Here is a 16,100-nt window from a genome sequence, read left to right as displayed (position 1 = left end):
GTTGTCATACTTTATACTGAGAATCATTTATAGTTTATAAAAGGTAAAAACATTATTAATGGATGTTTTAATAAAAGGTTAATTGTTATAGAGTGCAACAAATCAATAGGTTGTTTATAATGATAGCTTATAACACATTATTCATGTTTGTACCATTCTTGTAACATCTATCAATCATTTATTAATCCTTTGTGAACCAAAACTGCTTTTTAGTTTGTATTCTTTACATTCTTATTCTGCATATCTATTTTATTTATAGAAAAGTGCAGTGACCAAAAGCCAACCTCCCCAAACTCTGGTGAAATTCATTCTTAGATGAGCATTTTGCATCTGGCTCCTATCTCTAATAGGGCAAACCCAAACCCTTGTTCTGAAAGTCTCAAAACTTTGGGAAAGTGTGGGTTCCAAGTTTAGGAAAGCCCCTGTCCTCCCAATCACAAAAGAGGGTTTTATGAATGTGGGGTAAGTGGAGAAATATGTTTCCTTTTTAAGCCTTAAATAAATTGTTTGACACTACAGTAAAGAATTTTGAAGTATATTTCTTTTTACGGTTATGATTTGAACAGTGACAAGGGCAACAAAAGCAATACAAGTTGACTGGGGTTAGCATAAGAGGGAACAATTTTATCAGTTAATTTTTATCAGCTAGTTGTGAAGATATGAGAAATAATGCCAAATATTAGTACAATAGGGAAGGAACCCTGCAACAGGCGCCAACAGGTTCCTGTGCCTATGCTCAGTGAAGATGCCCGCCATTGGAGACAATAAGAGTTTTGCCTTAGAAAAGACTGCAGGATTGGGCCTGTTAACACTGGAAAAGCAGCATTATTGTGGACCCCTATTCTGACAGGGGCAGAAGTCTTTAGTTTGAGACATGGAGCAGCAGGCAACTATGCAGTCCTTGACCCCAAGCCTTGCTACAGAACTCTTCTCAGAGGGTCTGGCTTTGAGGGATCTGGGGAATGCATACTCTTTAGGTGCTGAGGAGGCATAGGGCAGGATAAGAAAGTTTCACGCTCTCAGGGAATACACAGCCATGAAGCATAAGGCCTGAATTTGGACCAATCTATTCCGGAATTATTTTTTTCGCCTTAAACTCGTGTCTTTTTGCTTCATTCCTTTTATCTATGCAACCTGAAATCTTGCCCTATATAGTAACCCTTTCAACTATGCCCAAGGGGATTAATATAATTTTTAGGATGCAGCAGATGACAAAGTTCCCCTTCTGCTCCCTTTAAATAGCTAGCAATTATTTGTACTGTGATATGAAACTTTTTGATAATGTTATTTATATAGTAATTTTCATTATGCAAATTAAATAATAAAATGGCAGCAATGTAAAATAGCTAATGATTTATGGTTGCATGAATGAGAACCTTACAGCTTGAAACATCTTGGAATGTTTTGAGTAACCTTGAGGGCATTTGAACATTTGAACTGTCATCTTATCCTTTTGGAGCTCTTAAAACTAATAAAGAACAAGCTGCAAAAGCTAACTTGCGGTATTTCTAATAAACCCTCTATTTAGAGGAGCTTCAGGGTGTGCATTTAAAAATATACTTTTTGTGAAAGCCAAGCATATTTAAAAGTGTTTGTTTCTCTTGAAACATGAAATGAAATCAACTGTTGTAATATTGTTTTTGTCTTGATGACATGATCAAATTGAGTACACCAGCTTGACTAAGCTTTTTATAAGCAGTGGAGTTTACTTCTTCCTCTATTCTTTTAAACACTACAAAAGGCCTTGAAACCTGTGTCCCACCTACAGGAAAAGCCATAAATCATATGTGAATGCAGGAGAAGGGACCGTCAGTGATGCTCAAATGCAAAATGCTGCAGCAAAGTGAAAAGCATTAAGTTAGAGTTTAGCACTGAAAGATACCTGTATTATTGATTTGAACTTCAGTTTAAACAGTCACCAGTTCAATTTAATATCCCATTCTGATGATGTTAAAACAAACTCACTAGTAAATAAAACAGGGAGTTAAAGAGACATGTCACTTGAAATAGAAAAACAATGAAATAATTTAATTAAGCGATAATGTTTCTGGCACTGGCGTATACGAAGCAATAAACAGCTTTTGTGGTTGATTAAATGTTGAAGAGCAGCAGAGTGTGAAATCTTTCTCACAGGAAGACCTGCCCCCTTGGATCTTCCCATTACTTGTGGATCTCCACACTAGCAGACCAGTGGTTTTCATATGGGATTCTCCTCTGTCTATCCTTTGAATATGGATGTTGTTGATGTGGCGTTGAGAGGACTTTGCAGCTCTGAATTCACTCTGCATTGTGTCCGTGTTCAAGTGACAGCAAGTAATTATATATCTTTTTATTTCCCATCTACTCAAGTGTACAAATACGATATTGGCACCATAATATGATCTGCAAGATATGTGCCTGCCAAAAGCTGTGTTCTTCTGGGAGGCAGGATATCTCGGTCTATTCCTGATTCTGCCACAGAATTCTTTTATGGTCTTGGGCAAATCATTCAATCTTTTCATACTTCAGCTATTATTCTTCTTTTACAATTTTACTTCCAAGTGGTGCTGTGCAAGTTAATTCATTTATATTTCTAAAGCACTTTGATATCTTTGAATATAAAGTTCTATATTAGTGTTCCAAATATTACTATTATACATAGTCTCATAGACTTTAAGGTCAGAAGGGACCATGATGATCATTGAGTCTGACAAACAACACATTGCAGGTCAGAGAACCTCACTCACATACTCCTGTAATAGATTCATAACCTCTGACTGATTTACAGAATGATTTACAGACTTCAAGTTACAGAGAATCCACCATTAACTCTAGTTTACACCTGCAAGTGACCAGTGTCCCATGTTGCAGAGGAAGGAAAAAATACCCACAGGGTCTCTGCCAATCTGACCCAGAGGAAAATTCCTCCCCAGCTCCAGATATGGTGATCAGTTGGACCTGAGCATGTCAGCAAGACCCACCAGTCAGACAAATGGGAAAGAATTCTCTGCAGTAACTCAGAGCCCTCCCCATCCAGTATCTCATCTGTGGCCCTTGCGGATACAGTATTTGCTAATAAGAGTAGCAAATGGGCCACATGCCATTGCAGGCAATTTCATCATACTATCCCAGCTATAAATTTATCAAGCTCAGTCTTGAAACCATTTTGTTTTTTTTCCCTCACGGATTTGCTTGGAAGGCTCTTTCAGAACTTCATTCCTCTGATGATTAGAAACCTGCATCTAATTTCAAGCCTAAACTTGTTGATGGCCAGTTTATATCCATTTGTTCTTGTGTTAACATTGATGTTTAAATTAAATAAGTCCTCCCCCTCCCTGGTATTTATCTCTTTGATGTATTTATAGAGAGCAATTATATCTCCTCCCAAACTTCATTTGGTTAGGCTAAACAAGTCAAGTTCTTTCAATCTCCTCTCATAAGGTAGGTTTTCCATTCCTCGGATCATCCTAGTAGCCCTTCTCTGCACCTCTTCCAGTTTGAATTCATCTTTCTTAAACATGGGAGACCAGAATTGCACACAGCGTTCCAGCTGAGTTCCCACCAATGTTTTGTATAATGGCACTTACACTTCTCTATCTCTACTTGGAAATCCTAGGATTGCATTAGCCTTTTTCGCGTCTGCATGACATTGGTAGGCGGCTCATAGTTAAGGCTACGATTTTGCCACAGAAGTCATGGAAGTCACGGAATCCGTGACTTCCAAAGACCTCTGTGACTTCAGCCCTGGCGGCTGGGAGCTTCAGGGTGCCGCAGCCTCCTGCAGCAGCATGGAGCTGTGAAGTACCCTGCCTCCTAAGGCAGTGATCCTCCCAACCTCCCAGCTGCTGTGGGCAGCAGGGGTATCCCACAGCAGGGGAGATCCCCATGGCTCCCTGGCCACTGCAGGAGGCAGGGAGAATTTCTGAAGCTCCCTGCACTGTGGTGGGTAGGGGTACCCCAGCAGCTTCTCACCACCGCAGAGGGTATGGGTACCCTGCAGCTACCGGCTGCAGGTTGGGTGGTGGAGAGCTCCTAGCCACCTGGCATCTGCCCAGCACCTTCCCATTTTATCATGAATATTTTAGTAAAAGTCAGGGACAATGTCACAGGCTTCCATGAAGGCTTCTGTCCCTGATTTTTACTAAAAATATCCATGATAAAATCTTAATCTTACTCATAGTCATCTTGTGATCAATCAATACACCCAGATCTTTCTTCTATCTGACTCTTCCAACAAAGTTCCCAGTTTATAGCAAAAATTCTTGTTGTTAGTCCCTAAGTTCATGACCTTGCACTTTGCACTATTAAATTTCATTCCATTTATATTACTTCACTTTATATTTATATTACAGGTCATCCAGACACAGGTAACTAACCGCTTTCATGTTCTCTCCACAGGTACCAATGCGGAGAGTGGACCAGATGATATGTCTGGGGGGAGAAAGCAGAAGGAGACTCCGCTGGTTGGGAGGCATGAGATGCGATGTCCTGAGGTTGGAGGTTCCACGACCACCACTCCCAAGAGGAGAAGGCGGGTGGTGGTGGTCGGGGACTCTCTCCTCCGGGGGACTGAGTCATCTATCTGCCGCCCTGACCGGGAAAACCGAGAAGTCTGCTGCTTGCCAGGGGCTAAGATTCGTGATGTGACGGAGAGACTGCCGAGACTCATCAAGCCCTCGGATCGCTACCCCTTCCTGCTTCTCCACGTGGGCACCAATGATACTGCCAAGAATGACCTTGAGCGGATCACTGCGGACTATGTGGCTCTGGGAAGAAGGATAAAGGAGTTGGAGGCGCAAGTGGTGTTCTCGTCCATCCTCCCCGTGGAAGGAAAAGGCCTGGGTAGGGACCGTCGAATCGTGGAGGTCAACGAATGGCTACGCAGGTGGTGTCGGAGAGAAGGCTTTGGATTCTTTGACCATGGGATGGTGTTCCATGAAGGAGGAGTGCTGGGCAGAGACGGGCTCCATCTTACGAAGAGAGGGAAGAACATCTTTGCCAGCAGGCTGGCTAACCTAGTGAGGAGGGCTTTAAACTAGGTTCACCGGGGGAAGGAGACCAAAGCCCTGAGGTAAGTGGGAAAGCGGGATACCGGGAGGAAGCACAGGCAGGAAGGTCTGTGAGGGGAGGGCTCCTGCCTCATACTGGGAATGAGGGGCGATCAACAGGTTATCTCAAGTGCTTATATACAAATGCACAAAGCCTTGGAAACAAGCAGGGAGAACTGGAGGTCCTGGTGATGTCAAGGAATTATGACGTGATTGGAATAACAGAGACTTGGTGGGATAACTCACATGACTGGAGTACAGTCATGGATGGTTATAAACTGTTCAGGAAGGACAGGCAGGGCAGAAAAGGTGGGGGAGTAGCACTGTATGTAAGGGAGCAGTATGACTGCTCAGAGCTCCGGTACGAAACTGTGGAAAAACCTGAGTGTCTCTGGATTAAGTTTAGAAGTGTGTGCAACAAGAGTGATGTCATGGTGGGAGTCTGCTATAGACCACCGGACCAGGGGGATGAGGTGGATGAGGCTTTCTTCCGGCAACTCACGGAAGCTACTAGATCGCATGCCCTGATTCTCATGGGTGACTTTAATTTTCCTGATATCTGCTGGGAGAGCAATACAGCGGTGCATAGACAATCCAGGAAGTTTTTGGAAAGCGTAGGGGACAATTTCCTGGTGCAAGTGCTAGGGGAGCCAACTAGGGGGAGCGCTTTTCTTGACCTGCTGCTCACAAACCGGGTAGAATTAGTGGGGGAAGCAAAAGTGGATGGGAATCTGGGAGGCAGTGACCATGAGTTGGTTGAGTTCAGGATCCTGACGCAGGGAAGAAAGGTAAGCAGCAGGATACGGACCCTGGACTTCAGGAAAGCAGACTTTGACTCCCTCAGGGAACAGATGGCCAGGATCCCCTGGGGGACTAACATGAAAGGGAAGGGAGTCCAGGAGAGCTGGCTGTATTTCAAGGAATCCCTGTTGAGGTTACAGGGACAAACCATCCCGATGAGTCGAAAGAATAGTAAATATGGCAGGCGACCAGCTTGGCTTAATGGTGAAATCCTAGCGGATCTTAAACATAAAAAGAAGCTTACAAGAAGTGGAAGCTTGGACATATGACCAGGGAAGAGTATAAAAATATTGCTCGGGCATGTAGGAAAGATATCAGGAGGGCCAAATCGCACCTGGAGCTGCAGCTAGCAAGAGATGTCAAGAGTAACAAGAAGGGTTTCTTCAGGTATGTTGGCAACAAGAAGAAAGCCAAGGAAAGTGTGGGCCCCTTACTGAATGAGGGAGGCAAGCTAGTGACAGAGGATGTGGAAAAAGCTAATGTACTCAATGCTTTTTTTGCCTCTGTTTTCACTAACAAGGTCAGCTCCCAGACTGCTGTGCTGGGCAACACAAAATGGGGAAGAGATGGCCAGCCCTCTGTAGAGATAGAGGTGGTTAGGGACTATTTAGAAAAGCTGGACGTGCACAAGTCCATGGGGCCGGACGAATTGCATCCGAGAGTGCTGAAGGAATTGGCGGCTGTGATTGCAGAGCCCTTGGCCATTATCTTTGAAAACTCGTGGCGAACGGGGGAAGTCCCGGATGACTGGAAAAAGGCTAATGTAGTGCCCATCTTTAAAAAAGGGAAGAAGGAGGATCCTGGGAACTACAGGCCGGTCAGCCTAACCTCAGTCCCTGGAAAAATCATGGAGCAGGTCCTCAAAGAATCAATCCTGAAGCACTTAGAGGAGAGGAAAGTGATCAGGAACAGTCAGCATGGATTCACCAAGGGAAGGTCATGCCTGACTAATCTAATCGCCTTTTATGATGAGATTACTGGTTCTGTGGATGAAGGGAAAGCAGTGGATGTATTGTTTCTTGACTTTAGCAAAGCTTTTGACACGGTCTCCCACAGCATTCTTGTCAGCAAGTTAAGGAAGTATGGGCTGGATGAATGCACTATAAGGTGGGTAGAAAGCTGGCTAGATTGTCGGGCTCAACGGGTAGTGATCAATGGCTCCATGTCTAGTTGGCAGCCGGTGTCAAGTGGAGTGCCCCAGGGGTCGGTCCTGGGGCCCGTTTTGTTCAATATCTTCATAAATGATCTGGAGGATGGTGTGGATTGCACTCTCAGCAAATTTGCGGATGATACTAAACTGGGAGGAGTGGTAGATACGCTGGAGGGGAGGGATAGGATACAGAAGGACCTAGACAAATTGGAGGATTGGGCCAAAAGAAATCTAATGAGGTTCAATAAGGATAAATGCAGGGTCCTGCACTTAGGATGGAAGAATCCAATGCACCGCTACAGACTAGGGACCGAATGGCTCGGCAGCAGTTCTGCGGAAAAGGACCTAGGGGTGACAGTGGACGAGAAGCTGGATATGAGTCAGCAGTGTGCCCTTGTTGCCAAGAAGGCCAATGGCATTTTGGGTTGTATAAGTAGGGGCATAGCGAGCAGATCGAGGGACGTGATCGTTCCCCTCTATTCGACACTGGTGAGGCCTCATCTGGAGTACTGTGTCCAGTTTTGGGCCCCACACTACAGGAAGGATGTGGATAAATTGGAAAGAGTACAACGAAGGGCAACGAAAATGATTAGGGGTCTAGAGCACATGACTTATGAGGAGAGGCTGAGGGAGCTGGGATTGTTTAGTCTGCAGAAGAGAAGAATGAGGGGGGATTTGATAGCTGCTTTCAACTACCTGAAAGGGGGTTTCAAAGAGGATGGCTCTAGACTGTTCTCAATGGTAGCAGATGACAGAACGAGGAGTAATGGTCTCAAGTTGCAATGGGGGAGGTTTAGATTGGATATTAGGAAAAACTTTTTCACTAAGAGGGTGGTGAAACACTGGAATGCGTTACCTAGGGAGGTGGTAGAATCTCCTTCCTTAGAGGTTTTTAAGGTCAGGCTTGACAAAGCCCTAGCTGGGATGATTTAACTGGGACTTGGTCCTGCTTTGAGCAGGGGGTTGGACTAGATGACCTTCTGGGGTCCCTTCCAACCCTGATATTCTATGATTCTATGATTCTATGATTCTATGATCTTCTTGTGTGATATTCCAGTCCTCCCCTGTATTGGCAATGCCTCCCAACTTTGTGTCATCCACATATTTTATTAGCACACTCCTACTTTTTTGCCAAGGTCAATAATAAAAATGTTAAATCAGATTGGTTCCAAGACCAGTCCCGGAGGAACTCCACTTGTAACCTCCCTACAGTCTGACAGTTCACCTATCAGTATGACCTGTTGTAGTCTCCCCTTTAACCAGTTTCTTATTCACCTTTCAATTCTCATATTAATCCTCATCTTCTCCAATTTAACTAATAGTTTCCCATGTTGAACTGTATCAAATGCCTTACTGAAATCCAGGTAGATTAGATCTACTGCATTTCCTTTGTTTAAAAAATCAGTTAACTTTGCAAAGAAAGAAATCAGATTGCTCTGTTTTGTAAAACTATGTTATACTTCATGCCAATTACCATTAACCTCTATGTCCTTAACTACTTTCCCTTTCAAAATTTGTTCCAAGATTGTTGCAAACAATTGAGGTCAAACAATTGAGGTCTAACAGGCCTATAGTTTCCCTCCCCACCATCATAAAAATAGGTATTTTATAAGCAATTCTCCAGTCCAGGGGTACAACCCCTGAGTTTATGGATTCATGAAAAAGCCTTTGCTATTGGGTTTGCAATTTCATGTGCCAGTTCTTTTAATATTCTTGGATGGACATTACGGGGCCCCCGATTTGGTTCCATTAAGCTGTTTAAGTTTTCTTCTATCTTCTGTCCTGGCTGTGGTAACTTCTACTTCCATATCCTCATTTCCTTTAGCCACCCTGCAACTACCCTTATTCCCATTAGCTTCATTAAAAACTGAGGCAAAGCATTCATTTAGGTGTTGGGTCATGCCAAGATTATCTTTAATCTCTATGCCATCCTTGGTGGTTACTGGTCTCACTTCTTCTTTCCTTGTTTTCTTTTTATTTATATTGCTATTGGTTTTAATTTCCTTTGCAAGGTCCAACTCTGATTGGCTTTTGATGGTTCTTACTTTCCCCCTACACTTTCTGACGTCCAAGTAGTGCAGCTCAGAAATTAACTAAATATATCAAACCCACTTGAGTTATCCCCATGTTTCCTTCCAATGCCACAGTTAGCTCCAAAATACATAATGTGAAGTCTCTGATGTAGCAGTTCAAAATAAAGGGTACCAAAGGACAGTTTGGCCAAGTGTGCTATGGTAGCACCCTCTCAGAAACATTTGCCAGCTGGCTGCACTTGCTCAAATGCCTTATTAGTATGCACTGTCTGGACTAAATCTATCACTTTCTACATTAAGAACCCACAACTAGACAGATATAAAAATACATGTGTAAATGTGACAGAACACATCAGTACAAAGAGAATTCTTCCTGACACTGCCACAACGATCATGGAAATACAGTCTGATGTATAATTTTCAGCTATATCATTTTGGGAGTGGGGGAGGGAACCCCTGACCACCCTATTTATCTACTCTATTAAAAACATAGGGGGAAAGATGGCATTCTGCATTCTACACATAAAAGTGGTGCTTCAGCAACCAGTTAGGGTAGGGTGATTGAAAGCTTGCACTTCAGTGAGCCTCATTGGGATCCTTTCAGGATCAGGCCTTGAATCTGCCTGTACATTTCCATATCTTGTAAATACAAAACTAAAATGCACAGTCCTAATTTTTCATTGTATTTGCCCCCAAACGTGAAAATGCATATTAGTTGAATTCACCTGCAGTTGTAAACAAAAATCAAGGCATTCACAAAGCCATTGGAGTAACTGAAAATTGGCTATGCCCTATAGGAATCAGTCTTTGTGGGTTGAACCTTCACATCTGATACGTTGGAGTGGAAGGTGGCTATGGGCCACATTTTAGGAGTTAGTGGGGTCCATTTGGCCCTCAGGCTGTATTTTGGGTATCCCTGACTTAGGTTCACACAAAGTCTGTCCCACTGTCACAAGAAGCCATTCATTCATGCATCGGAATGTTCAAGGGCGACATTGTCATGTGTGGTTCCCCCTTCAATGTTATCTGAGAATGATTTACAGTCCACCCTCCCCATATGATTTCTTAGTAAAATGTATATTTCCAAAGGATAATGCCAAGTTCTTTTCTATTGTGTTGCAGCAGAGTGTCTTCACTATGAAATTGGTCATTTGATGTTTAAGACATACAGATTTCCTTGTCATGAGAAATATTTTACCAGTGGATGTCTTGTTACTTGAGGCTTGCATGCTGTTGTGATGTCAGGGGGCCATATTTTAGTGGCAAGATCCAACATCAGCATTATGCTCTGGATTACTGATGCCTTCTTAGAATCTTGAAAATGATAAATATTAGTGGCTATGCATGAGAATATTTTGATCCATTTTCCTATTGGTTCCTTCCATGTAGTAGCTATTGCACAACAGTTAATGCTCCTTAGAAGTGGAATATTGTTATACCGTACATAATCTTCATTTCATCTTGATTTGGGATGGGAGGATTTGGAACAGTGTTGCCTTCAGACACCACCTTTTTCCCCCCAATCATGTCCTCTTTTTTTGGCTGCAGCCCTGTTGCAGGTATGGGGTATTGTCATAGGATGGCAAATGCTCTTTTGGAGTATGGAATCATTTGGAGAGAAGCATTTTCTACCTAAAAACCAAGATAAATCACCAGTTATACTGGCAATCATAGATGGCCCACAGATCTGGTAGCAGGATTTTGCCCTGAGTTAGGAATTGCTTTGCTATCTCTTGTTTGGATTTCTAGTGATGTCACTAGGGTCATGGATTGGATTAACAATCCAGGTAGGAAGTCTTTAAAAATGACATTTGTTAGCATAGTCTGTGTGAAGAGTTGATAGTAACTGGATTTTAAAAACCTGATCTTCTGTTTTATGCCCACAATTTCTGAGTACAGTTTTTACTTGGGTGTCTTAGTACCTGATTTGTGGCAAAAGAAGGCTGTTAGACACCCTACAAGTTGGTAGAAATGTAAAAACAAGACTGGGATGAAAAGTAGGTTATAAAGTCAACAAGCGGTGTTTTAAAGATGAGATTTTTCCCCTCTTTACTGAGATTAGCTAAAATGTTTCTCTTCTAGTATAAACTAGCAGTAAAACACAACTAGGTGTGAATTTACTGTATATAAATCACACCTCATGTATTGTTCTGAATGGTCAAATGTTTGTTAAGTGCACAAAATTTGAATTACACTCATAATTCATATTTTGAATTAATTATGATATAGTGTTGTGCAAATATTGATTTTTAAATAGTGTCTTACACCAGGATAATTACACATTTCATTTAAATTCAGTTAAAAATTTAAATTGAAACTAATGTATCCACTACTTTAGTTATATTTCCCTATCTGTTATGAGTCTCTTCTATCTTATTAATGTCTTTATGCTGTGTTGTTGTAGCCATGTCAGTCCCAAGATATTAGAGAGACAAGATAAGCAAATTAATATCTTTTATTGGAGTTGGCAAGATAGACAAGCTTTCAAGCTTACACAGAGCTCACCAACCTGGTCTTACTAATGTCTGGTCACACAGTATATCCATTGTAGGTGCTACTCTGAAGTTTTACTAGGTGCTACTATTAAAATGGCAACATTTTCTAACAGCACATAGTAATCTTTTAAGATACAATAGTTATTTCTATTCTAAACATAGGGAAATTTGCTCTCTCAGATAGTACTCTATCATATCTATTGGCAAACACTGTTTGTTTGATGTAGATTTTACAAAAGACAGTGGTCACCATTAATACTCTTTTAGTGCTCCTGATTTCATCTCTGAGGCTCATAGTGGCTGGGCTACAGTATGAAAACAAAATGAAAATAGATTTCGGTTTGAGCTAAAACTCTGAAGTCTTTTCAACCACATCTTTGTCAAAGGCTGACAGTTCTACACCAAACAGGAAGTCACATTCAAAATGGCTTCCCAAGGGCCCAGACACCATCTTTATACAAAAAAGATGGAGCCCTGAACTGCTGGTTCTTTGGGGATTGTGTTGCAATAATATGACAACGTCATAATAGCTTGACTTAGTTCAGGTTTGTCTGAAGGTTGTGACCAGAAACTGTATCTTCCTGCTCCTCCAATTTTTAAATCTCATTCTTTTCTCTATAGGGGGTCAGGATCTGCCCAGATTGAAAGAGGCAAGGTGACCTATCATTTAAAATTACACAACATTCTATATCTTGAAAGAGCACTTAGTGCTCAGTGGAATATATGGAACAAGACACCCAGTAATTCAACACTTAAAAGGGCTTCCTATACAGAATTGCCTTTCTTACCTTTCAGTACTTTCCCTAGATAAAATGATGGAGGAAGGGCAAGAGAAAATCAAAAAACAAACTTAATAACACCTTCCTTTCTAGGGAGCATGATTTATAACAAATTTGTGAGAACATCTGAACCTATTTCATGTTGAATTACAGTACACTTGTACAAGATGCTACTAAAATAGGAGTTCATGACGGTGCTACTTGTGTTACTCTGATACCATTCCTTGTACTGCCACTAAATTTAAAATGCTGTACATACAAAATAGATCTATAAATTTATATAGCAACTATCCCAACAAATGCAAGCTCATTCTTAGTAACCATAAAATTACCTTCTGTTATTTATCACCCAGTGAATTATAGTTTCATCACTTAGAACAGCCAGAAAAACTGAATAACATTGCCTGCCTACCTACTATTTCACCATTATTTTCCATGCAAGTTCTTTATAGAGAAAAGGATAACAACACAGACAAAAAATTAAAGCTCAATATGTAACATTGTAAACAAGGGTCATATTATTAGTTTTTCATTGAATGTAATTTTTTTAAAAATCGGCATCTATCTCTTCAGCTTTTAGTTTGAACTACAAATAAATCAGTATTATTCTGGTCCCCACATATGCCATCCAAGTGCTTTTGTTTACAAAGTATTCTACTGCCAAATTAGTTTTATTAAACTGTGCAGATTTTAATGGCTTGTTTTAATAGGGTAAATAGAAAATAATATTTCTGTGATAGAGTGCTACAGAGGTTAAATTCCATAGATTTAATAAAACTTTCCTGTAGTTGCTCCTGTCTATATGGCAGGGAAAGGGTGTTCCTACCACTATCTCTCCAAATTGAAGCAAGATCATGTCATTGGGAATGAATGGCAAAGCTGCATGCCTTGACTATACATGAAAACCAAGTTTTACCTTCATAGAGCTTTTCAGCTTGGAAAAGAGGAGACTAAGTGGGGATATGATAGAAATATATAAAATCATGAGTGGTGTGGAGAAAGTGAATAAGGAAAAGTTATTTACTTGTTCCCATAATATAAGAACAAGGGGCCACCAAATGAAATTAATGGGCAGCAGGTTTAAAACAAATAAAAGGAAGTTCTTCTTCACACAGTACACAGTCAACCTGTGGAACTCCTTGCTTGAGGAGATTGTGAAGGCTAGGAATATAACAGGGTTTAAAAGAGAACTGGATAAATTCATGGAGGTTAAGTCCATTAATGGCTATTAGCCAGGATGGGGAAAAGGACTGGTGTCCCTAGCCTCTGTTTGTCAGAGGGTGGAGATGGATGACAGGAGAGAGATCATTTGATCATTACCTGTTAGGTTCACTCCCTCTGGGGCACCTGGCATTGGCCACTGTTGGTACACAGGATATTGGGCTGGATGGACCTTTGGTCTGGCCCAGTATGGCCATACTTATATTCTTAGAGTTGAGTTTTAAGCCAGAAGCGCTTCATACACTCATCACTCAGGGGATAGAAACAGTACCACGTGATTTATCTGACTAATCACAACTAAGAAATATTGAAAATTTACAGAAAACTGTGTATGATCAATACATAAAGTTAAAGAAATTTGCAAGAGGAAGTAATTCAATAATTTGGCATATGAATACATCTGAAGAAATCATGATATGACATGCATATTCCCAGAGCAGAAAACTGCTTAATTCATCTGCTAAATTATTTTTCATTAATTCTTTGCTCATTTCTAGTTGGCAGCACAAACTTTCTGCATGGGATTAGGACCAGAACCAAAGCAACAAGAAATAAAAAAACCTGATGTTCAGCTGTCATTGAATGACATTTCCTTTTGAGTCCAGTCTTTAGTTAGCTTTATTTGAAAACATACTAATGTGAGTAAACAAATCAGGGCTTCATTTTAAACAGTTTTCCTCTGTTGCTACAATTGTCTGTTACCTAGGGACCAAAGCATGAAGTTATTACTTAACTTTAAATCATCACTGACTTAGACAATCTCACAGAAAATAGATGGGAGATTTGCTTGACTAATAACTTAGTTAAAACTGACTTAGGGACATGATTCTTCTCTGGCATCAATTCCTGAATAATTCCACATCAAACCAACAGAAGCAGACCAAAAAAATATCTGTGTACAGTAAATGAAGTAAAAATCAGGTTCTCAGACTTCAGGATTTGGCCCTCAGATAAAGGATTCCAAATGAATATTTATCAGGACTCTTCTCCAAGACATCAATAATGATCTCACTTTTCTTACAAAAACATGATAATAAACATTTCTGGCTGTATTCCTAGCTTTAGCTAGAACCTATTCAAAGTGTGATAAGAAGCTTTTTGCTTTTACAAATGTGTAAATAAAGCTTGACATCAGTCAGAAATCTAGATCTTTTAACATTAACATTTGAAAATTGAAAACTGTCTGTTGCAGAACTTTGATGATAATGGTCTTATAAAGAAATCAACAGGAAGGTCAAGCTGGCAGTGCCTTGTATGCAACGAAGAACTAGAACATGCTGTTTGAATAAAACTAAAAGTAATGTTAACCGATCTGTTACAAAGCACCAGGAATAATTTAGCATATTTACCACACAATTGAAAGAGCAGTTGACTACTTTTACTTCAGAGAGGAGAGTTCAGACATTTGGGCAGTGAACTTTCACAAATGTACCTCTTTATATTTTAATATTCATGTATATCATCCAAACAGCTGCTTTTAAAAAGTAAATTAGCAAAGCTCATTAATAAAGTTGAAGCCAAGCTCAAAGGATGGAAAATATCTCTCTGACATTAAGATAAAATGCACATTATCAACCTTATTCTGATTATTTTCTGCTTAGTATCTGAATGGTCTTTCTCAAGGCTCTTCACATTCCTGCATATACCTGCTCCTGCATATACCTTTGCTTTCATTGCTTCGAATTCCTTCTTCTGACTCACTTTGCTCCATACAAACCTCTCTTCCACCTTCTCCTTCTGTATCCTTCTCACACTCTTGTCTTGGGGCCAACTTCCATGCTGCCTGTTACAGTATGCTTGAAACAGCTCCCTTTTCCTGCATGACAGCTGAACATTCTCTCATTCAAATCCCTTCAAAATACCTTTCATCTCTGAGGTATTGCAATGATTACCTGCAAAACAAGGAAATTAGAAAGAAAGAAAGAAAGAAAGAAAGAAAGAAAGAAAGAAAGAAAGAAAGAAAGAAAGAAAGAAAGAAATCCCTCTAACAGATGAGAAATATATGAGAAACAAAACAATGTATGTGATCTGCTCTCCTTAGGAAAAGAATACATTACCCAAGAGCAGTATTTCCTTATAATTGTTTACCATTATATCCCCTTCTCTTATCCATCTACTATCCTCAGAGATCTCTTGTCACTTTGTGTGCGTGTGTGTAGATGTTGATTCCTCAGGGCAGGGACTTTGCACCTGATTCTGCTGTCGGTTCTCTGGTGTAAATCAGGAGTGACTCCACTGAAATAAACAAAGGTATACAAGTATGAAACCTGTGTGGAATTGGAATCAGTCGTCTTGTTTAATTGGCATGCAAAGGCCTTTCCACACTAATGATGCAATATAAAAACAATATACATCAAGTGGTACAATATTGTTTTGTTTTGTATAGCTTATCTGGTACAAACTCTGTTCCAACACACTTTATAGAGTTAAAATAATACAGTTACAGAATAAAATACATCATAACAGAGATATAACACAATTTAAAAGTAAAGGCAAGAAACATATTATTTATTATTTCTATTGCACTAGTCTGTGATCAGGGATTAGGGTCCCATTGTACTAGGTACTATACAAACAAGATTTTGAAAAAAAGA

The sequence above is a fragment of the Dermochelys coriacea genome, chromosome 1, assembly GCF_009764565.3.
Source record: "Dermochelys coriacea isolate rDerCor1 chromosome 1, rDerCor1.pri.v4, whole genome shotgun sequence".
NCBI lineage: Eukaryota > Metazoa > Chordata > Testudines > Dermochelyidae > Dermochelys > Dermochelys coriacea.
The sequence above is the reverse complement of the archived record's forward strand: the minus strand, read 5'-3'. Positions refer to the sequence as shown.